The 20,215-nt window shown below is 45.1% G+C and overlaps 1 long non-coding RNA gene across 1 annotated transcript in view; it reads left to right on the top strand.

The window, feature by feature from the left end:
• The first annotated feature begins 4,330 nt into the window (after window positions 1–4,330).
• The window catches only part of LOC102145885 (uncharacterized), a 48,383-nt gene continuing 32,498 nt past the window's right edge, over window positions 4,331–20,215 (top strand). The window contains exon 1 of the long non-coding RNA XR_010578541.2: window positions 4,331–4,394. This is a non-coding gene — a long non-coding RNA (uncharacterized lncRNA). The remainder of the gene's footprint in view (window positions 4,395–20,215) is intronic.

The raw sequence follows: 20,215 nt of genomic DNA, 5'->3' as shown, positions 1-20,215 counted from the left end.
TGATAGGATGAGAAAGCATACTCAGCTTAATGGAGGGAGGGAGGTGGAAAGGGGTTGAAAGCAGAGATTGATCCAATGGGTTCTGGCAGCCAGGGGCTTGGCTTTGCCTTAGAACCTTGCTTTGGCTTCTTCAGAGTCCTGGAGCAAAGGAGAATGAAAGGCCACAGGCTTTCATTCATTAAGGGACTGGATCAGGCCGGAGGGCATTTCCCCTTAATGAGAGGTTTCTCAGAATGGATTAATGAGTTGTCCTAGAAAGAGGGCTCTGTCTTCAAATTGCTGTGTGAAGCGCTACATACTTTATTCTTGCTTCCTCAACCCCATTTTAAAGATCCCAGAAGTCCTGCAGTCAAGACCCCTGGCTCTCTGTTTAACTCTGTGTTCTCCAAGCATATTGGACTGATGACCATCAGGTGCCCACAGACCAGGGCTGGGGCAATCCTGCTCAGTTTCACTGAGCTCTGCTTGCCCGTATCCAAACTGCCATGAGCAGTCAGGATGTGGTTTCTGCTCAGAGGGTTTCCCAGTTCTGCACAAAGGTTGGCATGCCTGAAGAGACACAGTGAGGTCCCAGAGCAGTGGAGGGCATCAGAGCATGCGCTCTGCAAGCCACTGTTGGGGACTGAGTCCTGGCTCCGCTCAGTAGTGCTGCTAAGAAAATTACTTATCCTTTCTGTATCTCAGTTTCCTCATCTGTAAAAGGGGTGCAATGACAATACCTGTCTCACAACTGTCTGTGTAGATTAGGCACGTGAGGCAATACATGTAAGGCACTTACAACAGTGCCTGGCACACAGGACATGCCCCAAATTAGTAGCTGTTGTTCTTAGGAACTCAGGTGCTTTCAGCAGCTCTGGCTAGAATGGAGCCTTAGACCTCTGGTGCATTACAGCAAGGGGAGGGCATCTCCACATGTGCTTAATACTTCTCCAAGTAGAAACTGTGAGTCCATGGAAGAATGCAGTTACACCTTCTTCTTTCTTTATTTGGAATACAAATTTGTTGTTCTGTATCTGTGCAGGTGTCCATATGGAAAGCCATGAGCAGAAAGACTTTAAACAGAGTGCATTTTCCAAGATGGCAAAGACTGTGGGAGATGTAGCTTTAGGGGACCTCCGAGAGCCTGGTTTTGGATGTGTAAACTTGAGACACCTATTAATTATCAAAACAGAGATGCTCTTGGGAAGTATAAGCTAGAACTTATGGGCCAGATGAGGACAGGAGTTATGAATTTAGATGTCATCACCAAATACATGGTATTTGAAGCCAAGAGACTGGAAGAGATTCCCAAGGCAGCAAGTGGACGAAGGAGAGAAGACCAAGGGCTGAGCCCCTGGAATAGAAAATTTAGAAGTTTGAGCAAAATTATAGATTATGAGACAACATTGTTGGCTATAAGAATGAAGAGTGGATGAGAAAGGTTTGAAGTTGCTTCTGAAGCTTGGTCTTGTAGGAACTGAAAGTCATTGGGCAACACAATGACCTATGTCAAGGATTCTGTGCCAATGATCCATGTCCAGAAGGGGAAAGTTGTATTTCCTTAATGCCTGCAGCATGGAAATTCTGAGAAGCTTCGCCATGAGGTCACTGTCCAAGCTGGGCAGGGATGCTGCCCTCCCAGCTCAGGTTCCGCCAAAGCAGCTCTGAGGATCTGACTGCCAGTCAACAATGGGTTCCCTCCTGTGAGGAAGACCTTAGTGGCAGGTGTCAAGAAGGGCAGCAGTTGGAGTTGATCAGTTCTCTGGGTCAAGGTTACAGGCTGTATATTATGTACAGAATTCAAGGGAAGCTGGTAACAATTTAAAGCACAAGTATCACTTTTGCTAAAGCAGAGTATGGCTTAATTGATTGGCATTAATTTAAAGCATGAATCTTGTCAACTGTAGTAGCTGCAGAAGTGCCTGGCTTTCTTCCCTGGTTCAGGAAAGATCACCATCCTGAGTTTTGTGACTCCCTGGCTTGGAGGATGAAATGGTCCAACTCTGTACTGCAGGGGACTATTGCTCGAGGCCTTCCTCTCCATCCCTCGTCTCATCTTCTCTGCCTGACTGACCAATGGTTTCTACTTTGTGCCTGAGGAGATGCCTCTTAAACTTGAAGCCTGGAATTGTCATCCATAAATGGGGATGCTTCATAGAAATCAGCTCTCTATCCATTCACCCATTCATTCACCCATATATCCATTCATCCATCCACTCACTCGTCTATTTATCCACCCATCCATTGTCCATCTGTCCACCCACCCACCCATCTGTCCATCTATGTATCCATCCAGTCATCCAACAACACGAGTTATTCATCCAGCACACGCCATGAGCTCTGCTGGGGCTGCTCCTGGGAGGAGGTGCGTGAGTAAACACAGTGCAGTGCAGCACCGTAGGCAGAGGGTGCACAAGGAGGAGCACAGGGAGGTGCACAAGTGGGGGCCAGGAAATCTCTTTACAGGAGCTGTCTTCTAAGTCTATCTCAGTGATTCTGAACTGTGGATGATTTTGCCTCCTACATGACATTTGGCAATGCTTGGGGACATTTTTGCTTGTCACAGCTAAAGAGATGGGTTCAACAGCTGTGTGTGGAGGCCACATCCTCTAATGCACATGACAAAGCCCAAAACAAAAAGAATAATCTAACCCAACATATCCAGAATGCCAAGGCTGAGAAACCCTGCCCTGGAGTGACCGGCGAGTGGTGAGGAAGGTGGAAAGGGGCTGAGCGGGTCTCCGGGAGCACTGGGCATGCAGGGGGCGTGGGTGCTGCACCGCTGGAGACCCTGGGAGCTGGGAGTGACAGAGGTGCCCAGATTCTAACTGTCTTGAAGGCAATTGAGAGAGGCGAGTGATTTTAAGCAGGGAGGGACCTAATCAGGTTGAGGTTTTCGAAATGTGAACTACTCCAGCAGCAGTGTGAAGGTTGGTCCCAGGCAGGGGTGGGGGCCAGCACCAGTAATCAGGGGGAGGCCACAGGCACACAGAGGATGCCTCCTACCTGCAGAACTTCATGACCAGGATCCCTGGTATTCTATTTTTAATACCTTCACTTTTGAATATATGGTATACTGCACATTCCTTTTGCCACATTTCAATAATTCTTTATCTTTTTATCTTTTAAAAATTTATTTAATTTTTTTTTTTTTTTTTTTTTTTTGAGACGGAGTCTCGCTCTGTCACCCAGGCTGGAGTGCAGTGGCCGGATCTCAGCTCACTGCAAGCTCCGCCTCCCGGGTTCACGCCATTCTCCTGCCTCAGCCTCCCGAGTAGCTGGGACTACAGGCGCCACCTCGCCCGGCTAAGTTTTTGTATTTTTAGTAGAGACGGGGTTTCACTGTGTTACCCAGGATGGTCTCGATCTCCTGACCTCGTGATCCGCCCGTCTCGGCCTCCCAAAGTGCTGGGATTACAGGCTTGAGCCACCGCGCCCGGCAATTTTTGTTTTTTTGAGACAGAGTCTTGCTCTGTCTCCCAGGCTGGAGTGCAGTGGCACAATCTGGGCTCACTGCAACCTCTGCCTCCTGGATTCAAAAGATTCTCCTGCCTCAGCCCCTCCAGTAGCTGGGATTACAGGCGCCTGCCACCACACCCTGCTAATTTTTTTGTATTTTTGGTAGAGAAGGGGTTTCACCATGTTGGCTAGGCTGGCCTCCAACTCCTGACCTCAGGTGATCTGCCTGCCTCAGGCTCCCAATGTGCTGGGATTATAGGCATGTGCCATTGCGCGGCCTTTTTTTTTTTTTTAAGTAATTGTTTTTAATAACATCGTTTCCAAAACACAGACCAGATGATATGAAAGGGACTGTCACTACATTTGGGTCTTAGAAAGTGGGTCTGGGGCAGCCACGGAACCAAGGCTGGACCCTTGATGACATCAGAAGCGCCCCTACAATCATATTGTAAGTGGAGATGAAATTCATGGCAGTGCCCGGAAAACCGGAGCAGCCGCAGCCCTCTGCAGTCATTCCCCTGGACAATTTCCTAGTACAATTCTAGACTAGCCGGTTTTTCTGGCCTCAGTTCTGATTAACCAAATGAAAGATTTAATTGAACCCAAAGAAAAATCAATTTCCCCTTTTAATTTTAATTGGACCTTTCAGCTGGTGAGAGCACTGCAAAATGAACTTCATTCCCTGTTTGTAATATTAAACGGAAAAATTAATGTAATTAAAAATAATCACTAGGCATTGTTCTGAAATGGCGCTCGTGAATTATTTACACGGGAAATTCTGCCCTCTGCTGGCCACCTTAGGACACTAACACCGTGCTTTATCTGTTTCCATTTTTCGTCTCTGGTTGGTTGACATTTTTCTTCTTTAAAAAATTTACGTTGATAGACATTTGCTCATCTCCAGCAGGGGCTGTTGGGAATGAATGCTGTGCTGTTGCTGCCAATCCTGGAATGAGGTGAGACTCCCCTCCCCAGCCTCCTGACAGAGTCATCTCATTTCTACTTTGAAAAATTAAAGAACAAAGGTAATGTGTTTTATCGCAGAATTCAGCTTATACTCCAGCGTGGAAGACAAATTTCTGTTTAAGCTAATACTCTCTGCCCAGATGATGTTTCATGCTGCTGTATAATTGAGCCAGCTTCGTAAGGGAACATGGATCTGGCTTGTAAATGAGGTTGCTAGGGGGAGCTGAATTATAAATGATAGAAAAAGTTAATCTTTCTCAGGTTAAAAATGTCATAAATCTCTGTAATTAAGGTGTTTCATTTTTTTTCCTTCCCAAGTTCAAAATGGATTTTGCATATGGAAAGATGAAATCACTTGCATCCATACAAATTTATCGGGGCTGTGTGAGAATTATCTGAAGAGATACCAAAAAGCACAGCAGGCTTACACATAGGCAGGCACGTACTGTGAAGTCCTCTTTGTAAATTCTAGAGTGTGGCTTGTAATTTATAGGACACATTTTACTTTATTTAGGTTGTAACAACTAGAATCTTCCTTTCCCAATAGCAAGCAATTCCAGGCAGGGGATCTAAGCCATCATTTCATTTCTCCGGCAGCAAACAATATAATGCTAAGCAGGGGAATTCTGTTTCATGACTTGAGTTGATGTTACTGAGCCCTGGAGCACATTTATAGCTGATAACAAGCACAGGAAAATCCTTATTAAATGATGAGGAAGAGGTGATATGAATGCTGACCTCCTTGGTCTAGAAAGACCAGGAATATTGCTGCTGTCCTGTAAGAGTAGTCAGTGGTCAAGCCTACCTGTGTGCTACCTGAGCAGGAATCAGAAGACAACCCCTCTACCTTGGCATCCAGGGGTAATCAGCAAGTTACCAACAGAAGAAGTACCACATTTAGACTTCCCCACCATGAGCTGGAATGGGAGACAGAAGAAAACAGCAGGCTTGAGGTCCTTATGACATTCTGCTTCAGTGCTGGGGAGTGCCCTCAGACTGTAGCAAAGTAGGGAGGTTTTCATAGTTATTGGATTTCTCAGGTTGCTAAACTGTGGTCTGCTTTTAAAATAAAAAATTAAAGACTTTTATTTATTTATTTAATCCTTCCTTCCTCCCTCCCTCCCTTCTTTCTTTTCTTTTCTTTCTTTTCTTTCTTTCTTTCTTTCTTTCTTTCTTTCTTTCTTTCTTTCTTTCTTCCTTCCTTCCTTCCTTCCTTCCTTCCTTCCTTCCTTCCTTCCTTCCTTCCTTCCTTCTTTCTTTCTTTCTTTCTTTCTTTCTTTCTTTCTTTCTTTCTTTCTTTCTTTCTTTCTTTCTTTCTTTCTTTCTTTTCTTTCTTGTTTTTGGAGACAGGGTCTTGCTCTGTCACCCAGGCTGGAGTGCAGTGGTGCAATCTTGGTTCACTACAGCTTCTGCCTCCCGAGTTCAAACAATTCTCCTGCCTCAGCCTCCTGAGTAGCCGGGATTATAGGCACGCACCACCACACCCAGCTAATTTTTGTATTTTTAGTAGAGACGGGGTTTCACCATGTTGGCCAGGCTGATCTTGAACTCCTAGCCTCAAGTGATCCACCCACCTCAGCCTCCCAAAGTGCTGGGATTAAAGGCATGAGCCATTACTCTGGGCCTATTTAATTCTGTTTTAGATTCAGAGGGTACACTTAAAGATTTTTGATGTGAGGCTGAGGTTTGGGCTTTGATGTAACCCATCACCCAAGTAGAGAACATGGCACTCAGTAGGTAGCTTTCCAGCCCTTCTCCCTTTCCTCCCCACTTTTGGAGCCTCCAGTGTCTATTGCTGCCAACTTATGCCATGAAAACGCATTGTTTATCTCCCACTTATAAGTGAGAACAGGCAGTATTTGGTTTTCTGTGCTAAACCATGATCCTTGAAGTTATTTCCTTTGAATTCCTGCTAGGAATCGGATTTTAAAAAGAACAAAAATCAGGACCAACATTGAAGAACCATTTATTTCCAAAAATTTGGAAAGGTCTGACAGAATTAGATTAAAAGAACATTGTGACCTGTTTATGTTCTGCCTCACTGAACACAGCCTGTGAACTTGCAGAATAAGGCAGGTGGGCACAGGGTCCCGCTCCCATGGCCTGGCCCGTGCTCAGAGGCCATGGAGCTAAGACAGCAGAAGCAGGACGGAATCTTCTCCTTGTGTGAGTGCTGCTCTCAATATAGCCATCCGGAGACCGCCGGAAACAAAGCATGATGGCATGGGCAGAGGAGCCCCTGTGGGGCACGCGAGGTGCTGAAGGTGTGTCCATATGCAAGTCCTCTGTGAGGCAGAGTGTGTGGTCAGTCGAGTGTCCTTCCATCCTCTGAACTGAGAGTGTCAGGCCATGAGATGGGCATGGATGAAGATCTCCCATCCGCACAGTCCAGCCCCTGAGCAGATAGATGCTCATCACACAGTGGGAACTGCGTGTCGCTGTGCCCCCAGCTGACCCACTGTGGGGGAGAGGGGTAGAATCAAAAGGAAGCCATGTAGTCACAGTTTGGAGAAATACCAAGTTAATGCTGCATCCATTAGAAAATGAGTAAATCAAGAAAACCAAAATGTTGCCTCCCTTCCTCTATCCCTGAGAAAACACACTTCAGATCTGGGGAAAGAGAATATCATGCAGATATGCAGAATAAGAGCATGCACTGGCATTTCCTTGACTAGAAAACCGGCATCCTCAATAGCATGTAAATAGGCATGGCTCTGTGAGCCTGGAGCAGAAAGCTGCAGAAAGACGAACGGAGATGAAAAGATAGCAGTTGGTACAAAGAGACTAGAGGCTAGGATGCAAAGGCAATGGAAAAACAGACGGAAAATGATCTGCTTGAAATAAGGATTTCAAAAAAGGTCCTTTTGAAAGAAGGACTTTTGCTTGGTAAATAACATGCATAGAACGGCAGGAAGTGAAATCTCTGATGGAAAATTTTTGAGAAGCCCTGGTGGAATGCATAAAATACACACAAATAGGTATGATCTGTAAGAGAGTGAATGACAGCTGAAGAAAATGAACTGCGAGCTAAGGACATAGGTGCCCCTGACAAGGTAACATGGGCAACTAGGACAGTCGCCATTAATCAAGAGAAGGATTCCTTGAATTAGCATGATTCAAGAAAAATGTCCAGATCCAGTGTCTGAGCACGTGGATTGAAATGGTTCTTTTTTTTTTTTTTTTTTGACAGTGATCCCCAGGAATAATACCTGGAGTCCTAGAACAAAGTTTTATTTAGAAGGATGAAGGGAAATCCCTTCACCCCACAAGCATCCAGAGAGAAAAAGAAGTTACTAACAAAAGAATCGAATTCATACTTCTGCACTGTGGTTTAAATAATACTTACAGTTTTTTGGGAGGGAAGATTATCACAAACAAATTTCTTTCATATCTAAAAATGAAATGGTCAGACACTCAAAGACATGTATCTAAATTTTATTTTTTGATACAAAGAAGTTAAGCTGATATCATAGAAACGAAGAGCCTGGGATGGGAGAATAAGGAGGATGGGATAGTAAAAAAGTGGGCCAGGCACGGTGGCTCACGCCTGTAATCCCAGCACTTTGGGAGGCCAAGGTGGGTGGATCACGAGGTCAGGAGTTGGAGACCAGCCTGGCCAACATGGTGAAACCCCATCTCTACTAAAACTACAAAAATTAGCTGGGCGTGGTGGTGTGAACCTGTTAAAAGAAAGATTGTGAATAGTGAAAGGTAGAATGAGCCTAAAGCACTGTCACACATTTGTTAATCTAGAAGCATATATTATAACTAATATTTGATACCAGGAAAAGTATAAAAATTAATTACAAGGAGAATTCCAAGGTCTAGTTTATATATTTAAAAAATCAAAAGTTGGGAGGTAGAACATGAAGAAGGAAAATCATTCTAAATTCTAAATATTGCATACATGAGGCAGCAGAGTCAAAAGACACATTTCCTCTCTCTCTGTGTTATGTTCTGTTGTGTTGTGTTGTTTGTTTGTTTGAGACAGGGTATTGCTTTGTCACTCAGGCTGGACTGCAGCCGTGCAAACATGGCTCATTGCAGCCTCAACCTCCTAGGTTCAAGGGGACCTCCCACCTCAGCCTCTTGAGTTGCTGGGACTACAGGCATGCACCACCATGGCCAGTTAATTTTTAAATTATTTGTAGATATGGGGTCTCACTATGTTGCCCAGGCTAGTCTTGGACTCCTGGCCTCAAGCAATCTTCCTGCCTTGGCCACCCAAAATGCTGAGATTACAGGTGTGAGCCATTGCACCTGGTATATTTTCTTTGTTGATTTGAATAAGGAATTACAGGTTGAACAATTAAGCCAGAATGTAGATGTAATAAACCATTAGAGAAAATAAAGTGAAACAATACTCTTAACATTTATTCCAACATAATAAAATAACAAATATAGTAGGGATTACAATAAATGTAAGTAGGCTGGGCTCTGTGAAAAAAGATGTATAATTTCTAGCTGCATTAAAAATCAGTATCCACGTATGTGCTTACATTCTAGAATGGTCTGATGAATAAAACATTTAAAATTTAGCTTATATATCAAAACAAAACAACAACATAGATGACAACATTGTTTTCAAAGAAGTAAAATTCAAAGATGAAAACAAACAGGTTGAGAAAATGTTATAGGGGACACAAACATTCATAAACATTAATATACTGATTAATACTGCATCAAAATATATAACACAAAAATTATCCAAATAAAACGAAAAATTGAGAGATGATCTTTACCGGAATTAGGAATGTAGCTGTGTGAGCCCTTGATAAGCTCAGCAAACATGTAACAAAAAACGTTGTAGAGAATTAAAGTCAGATTAAAATACTTTACTACCTTTTGTGCAGGAAACACACCTCTAAAAATGTTTATAAAACATTTACAAAAATCATCAGAATTTCTACAAATTTTTAAATGGGAAACACTTGTCATACTGCCATCAAGCTCCAGTAAAACAAGAAATGAATGTGAAAAAAATCTGCAAAATTAACCAGATATCTAAAATACTTGTATAAAATTATTGGATCAAAGGATAAATGAAATTTCAATTTTAGGTTATTAGAACACTATATATCTTAAAATTGAATTAAACATGCATTGAGTACAAATTTACATACAAAATAAATAATGAACGAGTTATATAACAAAATAAGTTTAAAATAAAAAAGTAATTCTTGGGGAGCAAAAAAAAGAAAATAATAATGAATGACAAATTAATTCATAAGATTTTCATAATTTAGTTCTGTGGTGAAGCTATTGGCAAATCTCAAGGAAAGATAAAAATAACCAAAAAATAACCCAATATGAGAAATGTTGATATTAACAGAGAATACTGAGAAATAACTTCCATAATCTGTATCCTAGTAAATGATAAAAACTTCTGGAAAGACTGATTTGAAGCTGATTCTTGACTTCCATGTCCTATGGTATTTCTTGGAGAGAGAGTAAGTGTGAGGCTTTGTCCTTGACAGACAGGCGAGCCTGTGGGACTGTGGAAGAACTTAAGGCTTATATATTGTTGTGTAGCAAAGCACCCGCACTTAGTGACTTAAAGCAATGGCCGTTTGATTTGCGTATGATTCTGCAGTCTGGGTTGGGTCAGCTGGGCAGTTCTCCTGATCTCACACCGGTCAAGCTGACAGGTCATCTGGGCTGGGCTCACCTGGGATGCTGCAACAGCCTCTGTCTTTCTTTCCACTAGTTTCACAGTCATGCTCTCTCCAAGGGGTCTATCCATCATGGTACCTGAGCCTTGGGGCTTCCCAAAGTGGAAAAGCAGAAGCTGCTGGGTCTTCTTGAAGCTTAAGCCTAGAACGGGTACAGCATCACTTCCTCTGTGTTTAATTGGGTAAAGCTTTTAGAAGATCATCCCAGACTTGAGCAGAGAGAACCACCTGAGGGTATGAACACCTGAGCGCGTGGTTCTTTGGAAGCCATGCATGTAATTGAAAGACACAGCTATTCTGGGGGCTGTGACGGTTATTTATACCCATGTGGCTTGACCAGCAGAAGTCTATGAATCTCTCCAGGAAAGAGCTGCAGTGTGCAGGTGCAGGTTGAGGTTTCTGGTCTTGATGATCCTGGAGAAAGAGAAAATTGACGTTGGGTTGGATTGTGTGTAACTCCTCTGGTTGGGTGAAGACTGTGTTTAGCATTTGGAAGCAGAAAAACATCTTTTCCATGTTCCAAAATGAAGGTAATGATTTTCCAGCCCACTCCCTGCACATGCTCGGGGAGCAGGAGTCACACATCTTCCCTTGCTGTGGAGGTCGTCCTGTTCCAGAGGCCCTAAAAGCCTGATGGGTCTGGAAGAGGAGGGGACACACCAGCACGAGCAGGCCAAGGAAAGCTTCAGCTCCTCCAGAGCCCTTGAGTACGTGCAGAGCAAGGAAGCCCAAAGCAAGTAACGGAACACTCGGCTCCCCCTGAACTGGTGAGAGACCTACATAAGAACTTGACAAAAAGATAAGCCCTAGGAGACGTAGCTAGAACACAAAATACTCTGAGGATCTATAAAGTAGACAGAAGAATGGATTTTTCACTTAAATGAGAATGTTTAACAGATGAAGTGAGAGATGGTCACAGCGGATAACTGATGTACAGATGTGGGGGACCAGGTAGACATTCTGCAATCCCCTGAACGCACTCACACACACGCAGACACACACAGACACATGCACACGCACTCACACTCACACACATACACATGCACAATTATGCACACACACATGCACATGCACACACACACACACACATGCACATGTACTCACACACATGCATGTGCACACACACATATGCACACACACTCACATATGCACATACACTCACACACATGCACACACATACACACACATGCACACACGCACACATACATGCACACATGCACACACATGCACACCCACGTACACTCACACGTGCACACACACATGCACACACACACACTCACAGAGACACAAAAGCCACAAGGTAAAATATAAAGAGACCCGAAGGACAAATCCAGGATACCCAAAATGTGAATAACGGACCCTCAAAATGGTAAACAAAAAAGAACCCGTGGAAGAAAAGTCACACTTGAAGATTAAGTGTATGTGATGAGAGGCCGGACTGATTATCCAGGTGGCTCTCACGGTGGAAGTAGGTGTGAGAAAAATAGTCTGTAACTTCGTTTTGGACATACTCATATTACAAAAGTGTAGCCCCTGAGAGGATATGCTACTGTCCCATGGGATGCCAAGCCTTTTGCTCTGTCAGGGTACAGATACCAGGTGACATGTATTAGCTTAATGCACTGAAAGAAACCAAAATGTTCTCCCCAACCTACTGAGGATTATGGAGCTTAAGAAGGTTCAGACGCAGGGAGAATCTGCCCTGTCTCTGCCCTGTCTCTGCTTGCCTGGTAGCAGGACAGCAATTTACAAAACCAAGGTATTCTCCCTTCCTCTCTGTCTTTCCCACCTAGACACAGGCCCCTTTCCAACACTTGCTTATAAGCTCAGAGACAGTCACGCCAGAGAATCTAGGAGCTGACTTTACTCTTCCCACAATTACTTTCCCACATATCTCGCCTTTTTTAAGCCTGAAGATGCTCTTTTCTTTGTCTTGTCACTAAATAGGATTTATGGCTCTTTGTTAAAATACTTTTTGTTTTTTTTTTTTCTAAATGGAGTATGGAGTCTCACTCTGTTGCCCAGGCTGGAGTGTAGTGGCACAATCTCGGCTCACTGCAACCTCTGCCTCCCAGGTTCAGGCAGTTCTCCTGCCTCAGCCTCCTGAGTAGCTGGGATTACAGATGCCTGCCACCACGCCTGGCTAATTTTTCTATTTTTAGTAAAGACAGTTTCACTATGTTGGCCAGGCTGGTCTCGAACTCCTGACCTCAAGTGATCCGTCTGCCTTGGCCTTCCAAAGTGCTGGGATTGCAGGCATGAGCCACTGCACCCAGCCAATACTTTTAAAGCAAGGCCCCTAAGCCACTGCCTTGAGAGAGAAATAATTTTGAACTGAAGCCTCTCCCAGGTGATGGGCACAGCAAGCGTTAATAAACTCCTACTGGGTTTTCTCTTGTTAGATTCTCAACTAAGAATCTATAAGGGAAAAAAAAGAAATTGCATTTCCTCCCCTATAGCACTGAAGGAGCCCGGGGAACTTCACCCAAAAATATAGCTCTCTAGTATAGTGAGTATTTCGAATTGAAAGTCCTTAGAGATCAACAGAGGCCGAGAGAGTTTTCCTTTATCTGCATGAAGACTGACCCCCAAGGAGAACAGTTGCTTTTCTTCTCCTCCCTGTTATCTCCTTATCTTCTGCAGAAAAGAATCCTGAGGAATATCGCCACGCCTGAACAGGCCCTTTCGCCCTCTGAGTATGCCATCTGTCCTCTTGGCAACCAGGACCCCTCCTGAGGCGGTCTGGGGTCAATCACCACGTTCGTGTAGAAACAGACACTTGTCACTTTGGAGACTCCAAGCTTTTTAGGAACTGTGTGCTAGGAGCAGGACAAAGACCAAATATATATTTCTTATCATAAATCACAATGTCATACTACCGTCTATTCATCCCTCCCCCCGGGATAGATAAGCTTGTCGGTCATCCTTTGGGCGGCTTACAGAAACACCTAACCCCACAGAGATGTTCTAACAGGCTGACACATAAGAAAGCTAGAGGACATCCATCAGCTCTGCCTACTTCGGGCTCAGGAAGACCTGGTTATGTTGCAGCCATTTCTGTCAACAAGAGCCTCCTGTGGCCCTGAGGGTAGCCTTAAAAATACTCTGCCCTGGAAGCAGTCTCCTTTACTAGCCCCAGCAGACCAAAGCAAAATGAAGTCACTCTCGCTAAAGTTCCATGTCACCAAACCAAAACTAAGCTACTTGACCCTCTGAGAAATCAGGAGAGAAAGAAATATAACCAAACAAGCCATCTTTAGCTAGCACAATAAGGAAGTCCCTCCTGCTTTAACTCTCACAAAATACTAACCTGGTGCTATTAATTGATCAGTTATTTTTCTATGGTTTTGTTTCCTTGTTTTCCCCTTAGAAAACCCACTGTTCTGCTACTGGTTGGTGGAAGCTTTCAAGCTTTCATTTTATTTTGTAGGATGGAGGCTGCCCTGATTCGTGAATTACAAATAAAGGCCAATTAAAATCTTTAAATGTGTTGTAATTTTGTCTTTTGACACAACTGTGATTATTTATTCTGCTCATGAATTTGAAGATAGCAGGGCTTGGTGAAGAGAGCTTGCCTTGCTCTCTGGGGCACCCTTTGGGGCAGCCCCCAGGAGGGCGGAGGGCCTGCTTCCGAGATGGCTTACTCCGGGGCTGAAGTGCGGTTCCAGTCGTTGGCTGGGAGGGCAGCAAGGGTGGTGGGCCCCGGGTTTTAGTTTCTCTCCACACAGGACCTTCTCCAGGGTCTGCCTGGGCTTTCTCACAGCACAGTGTCTGGTCCCAGGAGTAACATCCCAAGAGAACAAAGAGGAAGAACCGAGAATTTCCATGACCTTGTCTCAGGAGTCACAGGGCTTCACTTTACTGTACTCTGTGTTGAGGCAGTCAAAGAGGTCTACTCTGATTAAGAGGAGGGGACACAGTCCTGATCTCTTGGTGTCACAGATGACGAGTCACTGCGTAAGGAGAATGTAGGGGATAGGAGATACTGATGGCGCCATCTTTGGAAAATCCAATCTGCCAAAACTCTCCTGGGAAGTGATGATAGAGCCTGGGGGCTGGAGGACAGGCAGCCTAGAAGGATCTGGGCTGTTCACCTTGAAGAGCGCAATCACTGAGGAGGTGTGTGAATTCCTTCCTGCTCCTAGTCAGAACTCAGGACTGCACTGAGTGCACCTCGTGCAGGGGATCCAGCAAGCATGGCACTCGGGATGCTGGAAGGGTTAGGTTTTCCTCGGCAAGAGGGACCAGCAGGAGCAGAGATGTGATCTGCCTCTCTGCCACTTCGTCAAACATTAAACTACAGCCCTCAGGTTCCTTCCACCCCCAGGAGGAAGAATGTATATCTTGCTCTGTTGCGATTAAACATTTCTCCTTGCTGAAGGCAGGGAGGTCCCAGGGAGCTGCTGATCCCTCAGGTTCAGCTGTGTCTGCACCAGTGCCTCCAGCATCTGCTCATAGATCTACACACAGCCCAGCATTTTGTTACCTATATTGGTCATTGATGAGGAATTGGATGGAGTCTGGAATTTGGTTTCTGGTGAAGAAACTAGGGCACAGGAGACGAAAGCCACCTGTGCTTTTGGTGTTTTCCTGGCTTCTTTCCCCTCAGCGGAGACAGATTCTTTGATTAATGCAGAGCTAGTGTCTTTGTAGCTCCTAAGCGATCGATACACTACTGCTCTCATCCGGACCTCTCAGCTACTCCAGTGAGTTAAGGCGATATTTAAAATGCTCACCGCAACTGCTTTGCATTTCTCCGGTGTCATGTACCTTGCTAATTGCTTGTGTTAAGCAATTAGCAGCTTCGACAATCAGCCTGGGATGCACTAGCTGTGGGGATGAGATTTCTTCATGCTTTGCTTTCCCCAGTGGATTGAGTGCGTATTTCCGATTGGCAGTAGTAAGGTTGAGTTTGCAATAGCAGCTGCTGGTGCCAGCTCCAGCCTGGAGAACAGGGACAGCCCCTGCCCTGATTTTTCCTCCCACTGGTCTCTCTTCATGTTTGTTATATCACCCAACCCCAGGTTCACAGGAGTAACTGAGGAACTGAAGCATGAAGCACAGACTATGCCTCCAGTTGTTAATGAGCCAGATCAGGTTTGCTGCAAAACAACCAGGTCGCAGTGGTTTGGAGTGCAGCTTCCATGCCTCCTAAAGCACAGTGACAAATTACTATTGGGAGTTTTTTGTTTTTAATTAAATTGAGAGCAAGTGCTCCCAGAGCACTGGCAATGTCTCTGCTGACATGCACGGGGGCGCACGTTGCTCTGACACCCACTTATTTGCATGTGCTGAGGACACAAGAAGCTAAGCATCACTCTGCCTGAGACGTAGTGCCTTCCACGATGATATCTGAAGCTGAAAAATATCCCCTGTGTCCAGACATACTGTGAATTACAGCACACTCAGCCAAAAATAGATCAGAGAGACTTTCTGAGAGTTATTCACTTCTCTGTCCACTTCGGAGAACTCAACTTTGATTGGCATTATGACCAAAACAGATCTGATTTCTGTCCTCAGCGGGCATTAAACAATCCTAGGAAAACACATTGCATACTGTGATATGTGCTATGAATAATAATAATCTTAACAATCACAAATCATGATTAACATTATGGAGCGGTTACTGTGAGTCAGACATTGTTCTAAGTAACCGACATTTATCAACTCATTCAATCCTCACAACAATTTTTTCATTATTATCTCCACTTTACAGATGAGAAAATTTAACACAGATGATATGAAAACACCTTGCTAAAGTCATGAGCTAATATGCTGTGGAGTCAGGACCTGGATGTGCAGCCAGACCTCACAGCTCAGTTCATAACAGGGGAATGTAAATTCATCTCTTCCCTGGTTTTCTCTGGACTCTCATTTGGTCAGACTTGAGTTCCCATGGCCCTACAGACTCTGCTCTTGTCAAGGTCACCTTCATGATCTAAGCCAGGGGTCTGTCCTCAGTCTTGGCCTCCCTGAACTCATCTGCGGCTTACACAGCTGATTCCTTGAAGCACCATGGATGCGTGGCTGCAGCCACACCAAATCCTGCTGCTTCTCCTTCTGCCTCTCTGTTCCCTCTGCACTGTTCCACTAGTTCCTTCTTATCTCCCAGCATCCAAACCTCACTGTCCTTGGCTCACTCCTTGGACCTCTTTGCCATTTCGTATGTGCTCACTTCCTTGATGACCTCCCCCAATCTAATGGCCTCAAATAAATCTATATGGTGATGATTCCAGTTTACCTTGTGTTTTGACCTCTCTCTCAACCCTGGAGGACCAGCAAATCTAACTACATACTCCACATTTTCATTTGGATGTCTAGTAGGACATTTCCAGGGTGACCTGCCCAAGACAGAGCTCCTGTCCACCCTCCCCTCCTACTACCAAACTGACCTCGTTCCCTGGCCTTCTTCATCCTGCCAGTGGTGATGCTCTCCTTCCAGTTGTTCAGGCTAAGACATTTGGTGTTATCCTTGATTGCCTTCTCAGCTTTGCTTATAAAAGATGCCCAGAATCTGCCTGTGCCCAGCATGGCCTGCCAGCACCCGGGGCCCAGCCCTGCTGCCTCCAGGCGGGCTTGATGCAGCGGCCAGGTTTCCTGTTCCTGGCATCCCTGCTGCAGCCATACAGGGCCCTGGTAGTATGCAGGGACGTGGACCACAGCATGGTCTAGAGCTTGACTTACAAGTTCAACTTTTGCTTCCGCCTCTGAGTAACTGTGCTTCTATGAGGATGTCACTTAGACTCTTGTGGACTGAAAATGGGCCTGATATTAGTTTTTGCCCCTCAGAGTTGTTGATGTAGGTAAAGAGTTTGAACTTATGTCTGGCTCATGTTGAGGGCTCCACAACACTGGTATTATTATGAACAAAAAAGGCAAAGCACGGGACCCAGGGCTCAAATCTTCCAGTGGCCTCCAGGTTGAAGTGAAACAAAAATCATAACAGTGGCCTCCAGGGCTTCACCTTTCACCTCTGCCCTCTCCTCTTGTCTCCAGTCACCTCGTGCACTCACTCTGATGTGCCAGGCTCTGGCCTGGGGCCTTTGCATGTACTGTTTCCTCTGTCTGCAAGTCTCTTCCCCTATGAGGCCACCTCTGGTTCCCTATTCCATGTGACCGTGCTGCTCCCAGGCCATGCACTTTTCACCCATCTTTCCCTTCCTCCATTGCAGCTGTCACCACCTGACATCACACTAGCTATTGACCTTGTCCATTGCCAGTCTCCCTGCTAGAATGTAAGCTTGGTGAAGGCAGTGGGTGGGAGGAAGTACTTTATTCTTTTCTGCATCCCAGCCTCTAGAGCCATGTTTTAACTGCCTACATATTAGGCAGTTAACAATGGATGTTAACTAAATGATTAAATGAAATATAAAAACAGCAGGCACATATTGGGTACCAACAATCTTGCATACCATATCCCATTGAATCCCACCATAACTCTGTGCCATAGGGCCTTATTTTTAGATCTTTCACTTTGCTGGTGAGGAGAGTGAAGCACGGCATGGCTGGTGTGCCCAAGGTCAGTGGTGGGTGGATGTGAAGCTAAGACACACCTCCAAAAGCCTATTTCTAGAGCTGTAACCATTCTGAATTTCAGTGAATTCTCAACCTGTCTGCTGTGTACATTTGCTTCCTCTCCGTGATCTCTATATTCTGAGTAGAGAATACACTCAGGGTATATTCTCTATACCCTGGGTTAGACCTTTGAAGTGTGGCTTGTGCCACTGAGGAGCTGAATGTTTAATTGGCTTCATTTTCATTAATTTAAATTTACATAGTCACACATGGCTGGTGGCTATCTTATTATACAGTGCAGGTCAGCACTGCCTCTTACCAACAAAGCCCTCTCTTTCTCATTGTCTTGTGCCAACATTTCTTTTAAAACTAGATGTCTGCTGTAGACTGAATATTTGTGTTCCCTCAAAATTCATGTTTTGAAATCCTCACTCCCCAAGTTTATGGTATTAGGAGGCAGGGCCTTTGGAAGTTGACTCCGTCTTGAGAGTGGAGCCCTTGAGAATGGGATTAGTGCCCTAATAAAAGAGGCCCAGAGAGCTCCCTCACCCCTTTGCCATGTGAGGAAGCAGTAAGAAAGCACAATCTCTGAAGCAGAGAGCAGCCCTCAGCAGACACTGAATATGCCGGCGCCTGCATCTTGGACTTCCCAGCCTTCAGAACTGTGGGCAAGACATCTCTATTGTTTCTAAATTATCAAGTCAAAGATATTTTGTTTCAGCAACCCGAATATGCTAAGACAATGTCCTTCCAGCCAGGTGAAGTGGGCCCTTCTTTTGACTAAGAGAAATGCATTATCCACTGTGGCAATGTCATTGAAGGTCATCTGCTCATTGTGTCACAGAATTTTTCTGTCATTTTGCCCAAGATCTTATTTGCTTTCAAATTGCAACAATCTAGAAGAATCCCAGGGATCCAGTGGCTCTGATTCTCTGATTGTGTGTAATGGTAAATATTCTGTAGCAGTTAGAGAAGTCTGATAACAGATGTCAACAGAGATGCAAGGTGTTGCCTGTCAAATCACTGATTTTTGGAGCAGGGGGTTTTCAGATTAGGTCTGGCAGGAATGGGTATGTTCCTTCCCCCAATCCCTGACACCTTTTATTCAAACATAAGTCATTCTATTTTCTCACAGACAGGCAAGTGAGACAACTCTGGGATTGACCAAAGGGTATCCTTTCCATTTCAGTTCCAAGGTGTTGGTTCTGATGTTCCCTTGGGGGCCACTTTTATTTGCCATGCTATGTTGATTGTCTGAGGAAGTAACTCATCAGGAAATACAATTATTGCAGAACTGTGGTGCTGTACTGCAAATTTCAAAACAGAATTGCTGGGATTCCTGGTTCTTAGGGCTCATGTTTGTTGAGGTTCACAGCAGCATAGGATTGACAGAGCAATGCACACCTGCATGGATCCCTTGACCTAGGAATGGGAGTATTGCAATTGGCTGGGACTGCTGACACTTAACTGCAACCCGGGGATCTCTCAAAGCAGCTGCTGGTTTGGCTGCAATTACTGTCATGTATCTAATACTTTAAAGGGTATACAAGAAACACAAAAGCAAAACCAATTTCAGACTCAGCTTTCTTCTCTCAAGGATCCCCATGTAGCCCAGTGCTTGGGGAGGAGGGCTGGATCAGTGGTAGCATGCAAGGTGGATAGACAGCTGCCATTTCCAAGTCATTCAGACCAAGCATTTGAAGGACACTCATGGCCTCAGTCACTCAGTATGCACCTACCAGCCACTTTCTCCTGCGTGCATCTCTGTCATCACTGTGCTTTGTCGGTGGAGGCGAGACGCGGTGCTGCCCAGGGCTGGGCTGGTGGTGAGCACATCTCATAAACATGCTCTGTGAGTGGGGGAATTCAAATGTTGCACACCAGCTGACTTTCTGTCATCCACACTGACCCTCTCAATACTGTATGCTGAGCTCCACTAACTCCTATACTATGTAATTGATGAAGTGGAACAAACTTCACAGCAAGTTAAATGCAGACTTTATTCAAGCTCCAAGGGACTTGGAAAGACACTCAGCCCAGTCAGCCCAGATGAGCCCACCTCTGTGAGCTCCTTGATTTGGAAAGGTGGCTTGTATGTCTGTGTCACCAGGAAGCCCACTGTATTGTGACTCAGGTGAGGAGGGCTGCCCTGGGAGCAAACTCCTCTGCCGCCATCATCAGGACAGGCACAGCACAAGCATGAGTCTCTCATCCGGCCAGAGCCTCCCCCATCCACTGGGGCAGCAGTCACATTGAAACCCTGCCCTGTGATGCACCAGCCTGGAGGGGGGCATCATGTCCATTAGGGCTTTGGTGCCCCCAGTGAGTACAGAAGTCTGGGAAACCTGGGAATCTTTCTCTCGGGGGAAAGGTTGACATGATATGCAAACCAATTTATATGTGTCTGCCTTTGCTGGAGGATGATCTGGGAAAATGATGTGCACATACTATCCATGCACTGAGAGACAAGGTGGGACACCCCATGAGAGTGGTACAGGCAGTGCTTTTGGGTGCTAAGCAGTTAGGGTGATTTTTGGCTGGAGGTATTCAGGGAGACTAATCTCTGGCATTTTGATTGGTCGGATCAAGAAAGCAGGGGAAACACTACAGAGATAGGGATAAGG

This window comes from Macaca fascicularis, chromosome 10, assembly GCF_037993035.2.
Source record: "Macaca fascicularis isolate 582-1 chromosome 10, T2T-MFA8v1.1".
Taxonomy (NCBI): Eukaryota; Metazoa; Chordata; class Mammalia; order Primates; family Cercopithecidae; genus Macaca; species Macaca fascicularis.
This window is presented reverse-complemented; position numbering and strand designations above follow the sequence as displayed.